Source organism: Zingiber officinale, chromosome 2B (genome assembly GCF_018446385.1).
Source record: "Zingiber officinale cultivar Zhangliang chromosome 2B, Zo_v1.1, whole genome shotgun sequence".
NCBI lineage: Eukaryota > Viridiplantae > Streptophyta > Magnoliopsida > Zingiberales > Zingiberaceae > Zingiber > Zingiber officinale.
Genome location: NC_055989.1, coordinates 63,100,542 through 63,112,586, shown reverse-complemented (window position 1 = coordinate 63,112,586; position 12,045 = coordinate 63,100,542).

Genomic DNA, 12,045 nt, shown 5'->3' with positions numbered 1-12,045 from the left:
TGGAAACAATATCAAAGTGTTGTCAGAAGTAAGTGTATGGTTTTCCAAACAATTCGATATAAAGGACTTGGAAGAATACATATATTCTTGGGATCAAAGTAATAAGGGATCACAAGAAAAGAATATTTTACTTATCCCAAGCTTCATATATCGAAACAATCCTTGCTCGTTTTAAGCATGCAAAACTCCAAAAAAGGTTTCTTACCTTTTTAGCATGGAGTAGCTTTATCTAAAGAGATGTCTCCGAAGACATCAAAGGAGATAGAGGAAATGAAGGCAGTTCCTTATGCTTCGGCTGTCGGAAGCCTAATGTATGCTATTCACGAGATTAGAAATCTGTTTTGCCGAGGGCATAGTTAGCAAATATCAAAGTAACCCTAAACAAATACATTGGACTACGGTAAAGCATATATTGAAGTACCTTAGAGGCACTAGAGATTATATTCTAGCTTACAAGGCAGATAATTTGGTCCCTGTGGGTTGCATGGATTTAGACTTCCAATCGGATAAGGACAATAGTAAGTCGACCTCGGGGTTTTGTGTTTACTTTAGGAGGTGAAGTCATAACTATGAAAGAGTGATAAGCAAAGATGTTTTTACGGACTCCACCATAGAAGCTGAGTAAGTGGCAGCTTCTGAGGCAGTCATAGAAGCTGTATGGCTCAAATACTTCATGATGGACTTAGACATGTTTTCTGGTTTGCCCAAAAATTATTACAATTTATTGTAATAATAATGGTGCAATAGCAAACTCGAAGAAACCATAAGTCCATAAGGCAAGTAAACATAATAGTGCGCAAGTACCACCCAATACAAGAAATCGTATAAGCGAGGAGAAGTTGTCATCACCAAGATTGCATCAGCAGATAACCTTGTAGATCCTTTCACTAAGGCCCTTCCGGCAAAAGCTTTTGATCAGTATGTGGAGGGGATGGGAATCAGATGTATGGCAACAGATATGGCAGCTTAGTCTTTTAGTATAAGTGGGAGATTGTTAGAGTGTATACTAAAAGTCTAGTTTTTGTAAACGTTTATTTTTGAAATAAAAGAATCACATTGGTCAATATCTACATTTATTTGTTGAATGTAATTGTTCAATTAATTTATATAGTAGACAACATGGTGTGTGGTGTCACACACAGAAGATCATGTTGACAGTTCTTTATAAATTATAAAAGGTTGCTCACGACTAAGATGGAAAGGAACAAACCATCGGAATAGTCATAGTGTAATTAAGTATTAGTTTATCTTGAATAATAAATTACACTAGTACACTCTAAGTGTATTGAGTAGGACCATTTAGGTAAGTTCTTTTTATACTGACTTAGTAAAAGAACTAGACCTTAGCTATTATGGAAGTGTGTGCTCTTAATCCTAATATAATAACAAGCACATATATTTAATATTTATTTCTTTGATTTATCAAAGGGTGAGGTTTAGCTCGATAAATCAATATGCCCGATAAGTTGGGAAATGATATTACTTATAGTGTGTATTGTTGATTATAGAAGGAATCTGTGCCCTAGTTATCTAGGTTGAGAATGTCCCCAAGAGGAGCTCATAAGGATTGTCATGTTAAACCCTGCAAGTGGACTTAGTCCGACATGACAATGAAGTTGAGTGGTACTACTCTTGAAGCTAGATATTAATTGAGTTGTCAGTAACTTATTTAATTAGTGGGCATTCATTATCTTAAACACAGGGAGACTAACACACTCATGATAAGAAGGAGCCCATAATGTAATTTGGGATTGGTGCGGTAGTGCGATAATAACTCTCTAGTGGAATGAGTTATTATTAATGAACTTGAGTTGTGTGTTCGGGGCAAGCACGGGATACTCAAGCTCATCGGAAGGCCAAAACCAATTTCTCCTCTAGGTCTCTGTCGTAGCCTTATTATAACCTCAAGTCCATCCAAATATAAGCTCATCTTGGTGTCCAAGAAGGGGGTCGGTCCAATGCTTGGTGACCAAGCAAGGGCCGGCCACATCCTCTTCTATAGGGGTCGGCCCTATTGCTTGGTGATCAAGCTAGTAGGGCCGGCCACAATAATTCAAACAAGGAGGGTTGTTTTGAATTTTTAAAATCTTCTCTTTATAGGAAACTATAAGTTTTAAAAGAGAAATTTTAATTTTTAAAACTTTCCTTATTTGAATTAGGCCACATGTTTTAATAGAGAGTTTTAAAAGTTTTAAAACTTTCCTTTTTTAACCATCCTCATGGTTTAAGAAAAAAAATGAAGATAAGTTTTAAAATTTAAATTTTCTATCACCATGTTTAAAAAGGAAATTTTATAAGAGAAATTTTAAATTTTAAAACATGGTTTTAATTTTTAGAACTTTCCTTTTTTAACTCCTACTTTAGGAAAGAGAGCTTGTAAAATTTTATAAGAGTTTTTCTTCTTGTAAAATTTTATAAAAAAAGAATATTCCCTTCCTCGTATGGGGGCCGACCACCCTTGCTTGGTGCCAAAGCAAGGTGGCCGGTCATATTAAAAAAATAAAATCAACATCAATTAATTTTGGTGATTGATTCAATCAAGAGGAAAGAAAAGGAAAAATTAAAAGGGAAAAGGATTAGAGGAAGATTTTAATTTTTGTAAAAATTCTTCCCTTATTTGCCTTGGGCAACTAATATAAAAGAAGGGGTGAGGAGGCTTCTTGAGACACAACTCTTATTCTCTTACTTGGAGGATCTCTTGGTGGCCGGCCCTCTCTCTTCTCCCTTTCCCTTTGCTCTCTTCTCCTTGGTGGTGGTGGTGGCCGGATTTTAGAGGAAGAGGAAGAAAGCTTTTGGGTGGTGTTCATCTTGGAGGATCGTCGCCCACACGATGGCCAAGGCGAGGCGAGGAATACGGCAGAAGATCTCGAGGTCATTAGCATACAAAAGGAAGGTATAATTAGCAATTGTTTTCCGCATCATGCTAGTTATTTCTGTTTGTAAGAATTCCAAACACAAGAGGCATTAGATCTAGTTTTTCGAATAAGTTTTTCGAGTTTATGTTTTCTTCTTTTTCAAATTTGTGATTCGATTGTTCTTTTTGGTTAACCTAGAGTTATTTAAGGAAATTAAATATTAGCTTTCCTTAAAAGGCTTTGTCAAGGCGGTGGTGGTTGCTCCCATATCCAAGAAGGCCATGTGCCTCACCATGCAGTACTGGAAGCCAATTTTAGAAATTAATATTTAATGGAATTAATAACATCGGTGGATTTGAATCAATAGTGTTAAGTTCCGCTTGCGATTCAAATCTAAACCATTAAGAACAAATAAGTTAAATTTGTAATCAATGATGTTAAATTCCGTCTGTGATTCCTAATTTAGCTTCTAAAGAACACAATAGGTTATTTATGGAAAGGTTTGACACTTGTACAAAAAATTTTGTACAGTGGAATCGGTACGTTTTCCTAGGACTAACCAACACAATTGAATTTATAATAAGTGCAATAAAAGCTATACCAACAACAAAATGGGAATTTAGAAGTTCCAGGTCATCGGGGACTTGTCGTAGCTTAGTCGGTTCATTTCTTGAGCAGCACACGAAGGATAAATTGCTTTGAAGTTGATAATATGAGCTACTGGTCGAATACCCCATATAAAGGCTGTTGAAGGCGCCTTAAAGCCCCTTGAGGGCGCCTCCAACGAGCTGAGTCAGCCACGCAGATAAACGCTGAAGAAGTCCTCACTGATCCTTTTAAAGGCGCCTCCATAAGCCTTGAAGGCGCCTCCAACCAGCCGTCCGAGGCGCCTCAAGCCTCCATGAGGGCACCTCTAATGTAGCTTCCAGCACTGCTTCTTCCTTGCACCCGAGGCACCTCAAGCTCCATGAGGGCACCTCGGGTACTGTTCATCTGAGGCTAATCTTGCTCCTTTGTCCCTGCAAAACATGTTAGTCGACAAACCAACCACACATCCTGAAAAACAAAGTTAGCACACACAATAATCATAATAAGAAAGTTTGACAGTAACGGACTGTCTGGTTCTGACTTCGAATTTTCAACAGGAAACCCTAGGTCGAACCGACGTTTATTGTTCCCTCTTCCGGGGAACACGTCCTCACCTACTCTACTCAGGAGAGCGTACCTGATGGCAGTCCGGTCCTCCAAACTGACTGGACTTTTCATCTAGGGTTACCACCCCCTAGGACCTAGGGTTACCACCCCCTAGGGGTTTTCGCCAACTATGGTTACCTCCCCCTAGGACCTAAGGTTACCCCCCCCCCCCCCAACCCCCTTAGGATTTCCACCACCTAGGGTTACCACCCCTTAGGACCTAAGGTTGCCACCCCTTAGGGTTTTACTCCACCTAGGGTTACCACCCCCTAGGACCTAAGGTTACCGCTCCTTAGGGTTTTTTACCACCTAGGGTTACCACCCCCTAGGACCTAGGGTTACCACCCCCTAGGATTTTCCACCTACCTAACCGTAGTTAGGACTTTCCTACAACCTCATTCACACACATTAGATAACAAAACAACTTAAATTTGAATTCCTTTGTCATTATCAAAACTTGGGTTCGATCGTCCGATGCTTCCCGTACCAACAATCTCCCCCTTTTTGATTATGGCAACTAAAATTCAAAGTTAAGCAAAAAGTCACAATAAAGAAGTGTTGTAAAGATAACAGTGTAAGCATAACTGAAAAAATAGCGCAAGCATAAATTTAATAAAACGCTCCCCCTTAATAAAAACTCCCCCTTAATAAAAGCTCCTTAAAATTTTATTTTGAATTTTCTCATACTCTCCCCCTTTGCCATACATCAAAATAAGCAAGATAGTAAAGAAAAAATAGAAAAGTGATCAATGGCTTTAGCTAAGAATAACTTCTTTTTGAGAGAACATTTAAAATAGAGAATTAGAAACACTATGATAACCACTTAGCTTTTTAGAATAAATTTCCTTGTAATACTTTTAGCTAAGTGAACTCAAGTGTCTTTTTGAAAAGTACTTAGATAAATTTTGAAAGGCTTTTGCAAAATATTTAGTTAAAATTGAAAAAGGCTTTTGAAAAATACTTAGCCAAATTTGAAGTACTTAGCCAAATTTGAAAACTTTTTGAAAAGTAACAGCCAATTTTGAAAAACTTTTTGAAAGGTACTTAGTCAATCTTGAAAAAACTTTTTGAAAAGTACTTAGTCAGTCTTTAAAGAAGGGAGTTTGATAGGAACTACCACACCTAGCTTTAAATAGGAAATTTTCTTGTAGGAAAAAATAATTTTCGAAATAAATTTAGCCAAGGGAAAGTTTTGATTTGAAAAGTAACTTAGCTAAAAGGTGTGTGAAAATAGATGATAAAACTTTAAAGTTTAAAATAAACTTCTAGAAAATAACTCTTTTAGGGTTAAAGTTGATTTAACTTTAACTTAAATTTTACCACCACTTGAAATAATTTTAGCTAAGGCCACCCTCACAAAAAAAATATTCAAAAAGTCCTATAGTCCAAGCATGAGTAACTTAATACTTAATTTTCTTGGCCACATGTCTAACCATTAGCTACTAGTTGTTTATCTAGAGAGCAACAGTTTTTACTTGATTAGTCAAGTTAAGTCAATGATCCAGTTATATTTGACTAAGTCTGGATAACTTAACTCGATTAATGTAAGTTAGGTATTTATGGCCCAGACTTATGTCGATGCACAGACATAAGCATACTGAAGTCCAGGCAATACCCTATGCATCTCACATCATTCTAAGTGTTTTCAAACACAAGCAAGTCAACTCTAGGGTGCTTGTGAGATGCTCTGGCTAAAACTAAGGGTACATGATTTCTAGGGAGTAAAATCCTAGGCTAAACCAGATTTTTGAAAACACTAACAAAAGTTAGAATTTTTGAAAAAACATTTTTCCTAGGATTTTAAAACCACAATAGACAACAGACTAATTTTAGTATAAGTAGAAATAAGTGCTAAACATAACAACATGCCAAAAGACAGTCATCCATACATGAAGTAAGTATAGGTATAATCAGTACAATGCAAAGAGGATCAAATCGGAGGGTCGTCAGCTGGAGGACGTGATGGAGGCCGCTCAAGTATATGCAACACTCGATGAATCTCTTCTCGGAGAGAAGTGACCTCGGTCTGTAGTGTACGAAAGCCATCCAAGACCAGCTGATGGTGTCAGCGTGGAGGACCGCTCGAGACAAGCGAGTCTATCCTCAATGGATAAGGAAGTGGAAGGCTGAGCTGACGTCAAAGGTTGGGATGGATCGAGAGGCTCTCCAAATATCTGATCATGAGTAAACTCAAATAACTCCTCTCATCCCTCAGGTGGCTAAAAGAACTCATCTAGGGCTAGGCCAAATCCCTCGGCTGGAGCAACTAGCTCATCCTCAATTGGATCGGCGGGTGGCAGTCTACCTCTCCATGCTAGGACCCCCTGAGTAATGATATCTATATGCACTAATCTAAGATGACGCTGGCCAAACTCATCATAAGGTGTAAGGGGAATAGTCATCCCCCGAGTCACATCTATGCCCTCTATGGTCGAGAAGATGTAAGTTAGCACATGACAATAGAGCATGTGGACTACTCGGGGCGTGACGAGACTAGCTACATGAATAGTGTTATAAAACATATGCAATGCAATGTCTAGATGATGACATAATGCATATGATAAGAAAGAGTGAGATGGACGCATCTTCGGGACATCCCGAGATGTCATGGACAAAATGCATGCAGTCAGGACTCGATACATGACGTAGTCCTAGACCCTAAGGGAGATCGACCTGAACTCAGAGACTCCAAGTGGTCTCCCCCACACACACACACACACAAATACACATAGAGTGTATCTCAAGTGATGTGGGAGTAGGGCTCATCAAAAGGCAGATCCCTACTAGGATAGCATAAAAAGGGGCATGCTGACTCTTTAAGACCTAAACTGGTGCGTATCATGGTAGGGGTAAATAGAAAATCTTTTCCACCAACTCTGGTGGAATAGGACAGATCATCAATCCTCTCGAGGTTGTTGTAAAACTGGGCACATAAATCTTGGTTTACTGCATTACTGCAGTAAACTAATCTATCAAGCTGATAGTGCTCTATCATCTGAGGGGCTGACAATAACTAGTGAAAATGGCCTACTTAAATACCTATATTTAATTACAGAGTATAAATGCTCAATGAAACTAAGCCTATGTTGCTCTGTGGGGAATCTAGCATCGGCAGAGGGGGCAGTGCCCGAAGTGGACGCAACATTGCGTCTTTTCCTAATTTAAACCAAATTCACATAAAATAGCAAGACAAGCACAACACACATGTATAAACTGATTTAGAATGGATTAGGGAATACCTAGGAGGCATTGTTCGGGTTAGGTGAGGGAATCTTGGGTTGATGGCGCCTTAGAAGGGAGAAATCGCCGTGGATTCGAGTGAAAATCGTGAGAAGGAGACGAACAGAATACGTTCTGTTCGTGGCAAAAATTTGATGATGAGGGTGCCTTCAACAAGCTTGAAGGTGCCTTGGAGATGTTGTTTGAGGCGCCTCGGAGATGATCCGAGTCACCCTAAGATGGATCGGCAGGAGTTTTCTCGCCATTCTCGAGGGTGCCTCCCTTGTGTGGGAGGTGCCTGAGGTTTGATTAAAAAAAATTTTAAACGATTTTGTTTTATAAAGTTTTTAAAGGATTTTTTAAATAAGTCTTAAAAGATTTTTAAATAAGTTTTAAAAGATTTTTAAATAAGTTTTAAAAGATTTTAAATAAGTTTTAAAAAGATTTTTTAAATGAGTTTTAAAAAAATTAAAAAAATTTTAAAAGTTTTTTAAATAAGTTTTAAAAAGTTTTTTAAATAAGTTTTAAAAGATTTTTAAATAAGTTTTAAAAGATTTTTAAATAATTTTTTAAAAAGTTTTTTAAATAAGTTTTAAAAAGATTATTAAATAAGTTTTAAAAAGATTTTTGAATAAGTTTTAAAATAAGTTTTAAAAAGATTTTTAAATAAGTTTTTTTTAAAAGATTTTTTTTAAATAAGATGATTAATTCGATTAAGTTAATTAAGTTTATTTAGTTAAAATTTACTAAGTTCAACCTAGATCCATCTCACCCGATTCTAAGTTATCAATCAGGAAACCTTAAGGAGTTTTGTGAGATGGTTATCTTTGATTTAGATTATTTATAAGGATTAATTTACATTTGAGTTAAACTTAGGTTTTCCAATTGGTTAATTAAATATATATTTCAAAGATTGGCTCCCAGGCTATGGCGAGGCACTAGGCCTTCTTGGGTATGGGATCATCCACCACTTCTAGACAGAGCCTTTCAAAGAAAATATATATTTAATTTCCCTTTTGAAACCCCTAGGTTTAACTAAACAAGTATAAATTACGCCTAGGTCCTTAGTCTATCCTAGTCTAAACATGCTTATTACTAGAAAAAAAATAAATAAGTATCAAGGAATTTTATCTATTTATTAAGATAGTTTTTCTATTGGCTCCCCCTGGATCATAGCCTCGATATGGTCTATCAAGCTAATGTACTTGATCCTTGGGGACCCAATATTGACCAAGTCCAACTTGATTGACCAAGTTGGACTTAGGTACCCATGCTTGGACTATCTTTCTATTCGGTCTGTTAACAAGTGATAAATAAGACCGATATTTCTTTTTGGTTCTAAATCCTAGTCCGAATCGATTGTATATGACTTTCTGATTTCCAAGAATCAAGTCGAGATTCTTGGAACCCAGTGTAAACCGTTCCAATGTAAACTTCAAATCTTTGACTTGACTTTTCAAGCTGAAATTCTCTTCCTCAAGCTTTTGGACTTGAGTTGAGGTTTAAGTCTGAACTGGATCAGTCAAGGATTCGGAGTTAGTCACTGTTAGTTAGAGCCCTAGAGCCAATCATATGATGATTGTTGTATGGACTCGTTGTATCATATTCTTGTATATAAATAAAGACATTTCTTTATGGTTATTATACTTACTTGTATTAGTGCCAAATAACTAAGTATAATAGCGTCCTTGAGTAGAAGGTTCTTATCTATATCAATCGATTAGTTGAATTGATAGTTAGATGATATAGAGAACACTACTCTTAATCATTCCTAGTCAAGTATTAACATTCAGGGATAATGTTAATGCGATGAGACTAGCATGTAGGTCAACTAGATGACTTCATCTCACAAGTCATGGATATAGAGATATCAAGTTGACACATGGGTATGCATTGGAGAATGTATACTGAATGACCCTCCATGAGAAAGTATTATGGATCGTTATATGAGTGTCATATACTTTCAGTATGACTATTAGTCCTTGGACCTGAAGTCACCATGGTTCCCTACATAAGGAGTTACATTCTTTGGCTTCGTCAAACGTCACCTGTAGCTGGGTGGACTATAAAGGCGATTACTGGGTATGTAACAAATTATGCGGAGGGATGTGAGTGATGTAGATGGGATATATCCCTCCTATGTGACGGGAGTGACATCATTATTCTTAATAGAGTGAGACCACTAAGTGCATGGTCATGCCCAAATGAGTCAATATGAGATATTGAGCTCATTTGATTAGAGTGAGTCTACTTGGAGTTCAAGATTTAGATTGATTAGAGGATGACACGGTCTATGCCTCATATTGATCAATCTAGATGTCAAGGATAGAAGGACGTTATCATATATTGTGAAGGGTCACAATTAGTAGTCACAAGGTGATGTTGGATCTCAACATTCTTGTAACTTGGGTAGTAATGATGTGTTGCTAGATACCGCTCATTACTTATGCTTCTAAATGGGTTTAGGAGTATTGCCAACGTTACAAGAACCTATAGGGTCACACACAAAGGGAAATTAGATGGAGAATGGGTTCATATGATGAACTAAGAGGATTAGGTTCATGTAATAGACCAAATTGGATTAAGAGTAATCCTAATTAAGCTAATTGAGTTGGACTCAATTTGGTTCATGTGTTAAATAAGTCTAATTAAATTTGGATTCATTGAGTCAATTTAATTCAATGGATATAGATTCATTAAATTAAATTGGTTTGAATCAAATGGTTAGATTTGATCAACTATGGGAGAGAAGAGGTCAAGTTTGACTTGACTTGAGAAGGGAAGATGAAAGATCAAGTTTGACTTGACCAATGCCACCTCATTTGTGAGTTGGCATAGAATTGGCCAATGATGATGTTCCACATCATCAAAGATAGTACATGTGTGTGCCACCTCATGAGGGAGATCAAGATTTGTGACTCTTGGTATTCCATGAAGTTTAAAAACCCCTCTTGAAGTGGCCGGCCACTTTAAGTGTGAGTTACAATTTTTGTGCTCATTGAATCCTTCTTCTTCCTCCTCTCATCTTCTTCTCTCCCTCTCCTCCACCTTGGACGAAACCTTCAAGAGTGCTAGCACACTCTAAGGTTTCTTCTCCACCTTTTGTTCGTGTGGATACACATAGAGGGGTGTTCACTTGACACCCTTGAGATCCGGCGAATTTTGGACGAGCGGGATAAGCGAAGGGCTTCACATCAAAGGTATAACTTCTCTAACATGTAGATCTAGTGTAGATCAAGGATTAGAAAACTTGTACACAAAAATTTTAATCTTCGCACGGATCCGGTGACATGGAACTTCGGGGTTTCCGCAACACAAAAAGTGGTTTTTGTGGCCCGAAAGTCCCAACAGTGGTATTAGAGCCACGTGCAAAGCGTGTACTTATTTTATTTTAATTTTTATGAAAAATTATAGTTATGTAAGTTTTTGTGATTTTATTAATTTTATGATTTTTAAGAGTATTTTTCTCGTAGAAGCGAAGCAACAAGTGTGTCAACACTTGTAGGCTTCGACTACCGAGAAACACCTTCCGTAACGGTAAGGTCTCGCCCAAAATATTTTGGGATAGAGGCTAAAGGTGCTGTAAGATCATCATGGGACACTCATGAGACTCATTTTGCGAGAAGGGGTGCTACCCCTAACCCCGCAAGGGGCATTGTCCTGCGATCGCGCCCGAAAATCGCTAAACGGGACCGCTGGGAAGTTGTGACTCATAAAATCGTAAAACCCGTAATAAAATTACAGAAATTTATATAAAATACATAATTTAGAATTATGTATGATTTGTGATGGTCATGGCCCAAAAAACTCCAATTGAATTGGTTACATGTGTTGTAATTCATAATATGACCTGCGCGTCATTTTTGTGTGATTGTGCGTGTTGTATAAGTGATACGCGACCTGCACGTCGTGCCTTTCTATTTTATTTCCTGTTGTAAAATAGTTTAGACTCGAATGTAACTCGAGTTTCATCTTTGTAATGTACAAAATGGAGCTGTGGAAGGTCCACTCGAGGAGGAGTTACGAGGAGAGTGCGAGCAACACATGGCGGTCAAAGGGAGGAGCTTGGAGAAGTTGTTGACCTTAGGTTAACCGTCCGATCTTTTCATTGGCTTGAGAAGATTGTAGTAGGGTCATGACCTAATCACATTTTAATTAATTGCTTGTGTGTGTATATGTGATGCATGCTAGAGTAGAGTAATTAATTAGTGCCTTGTCGATTAGATTAGATCTTAATCACGTATATGATACACATCAACGATTAGATTAGATCTTAATCACGTCAACTCAAAATGCCTACCATGCCGTGATACCCACCACTACCTCAATCACATGTTGTTGTTGAATCTACCAAAGCAGAGCAATGCATATTATCTTGGTAGGGTGCGGAGGGACAATCTTGGTCTCACCTATCAACGCCTAGGTGAGTACAAACTCAATCAGATTGAGTAAAACTAGTTAAACTCAATTGGAACGGGTATAACTATAGGCATTTTCCAATGGTTGGTAGATAGGTCAAAATCACATTTATATTAACTCTTGGGCGATTTAGCCAAAGCTAACTCGAGTTTTAATATACATGCGGATCTTGATCCTATAAACAAGAGTTGCATAGAGATGTAATTGGTAATTAGTTACCTACCAATCATACTAAGTCTTAGGCGATTTAGCCAAAGCTAACTCAAGGCGTAGTATGATGTGGATCTTGTCCCGCAAGAATTATAGCTAGCTGGTTAGAATCTAGTAGGTGTGGTTTGACCACATCCATGACTTGATT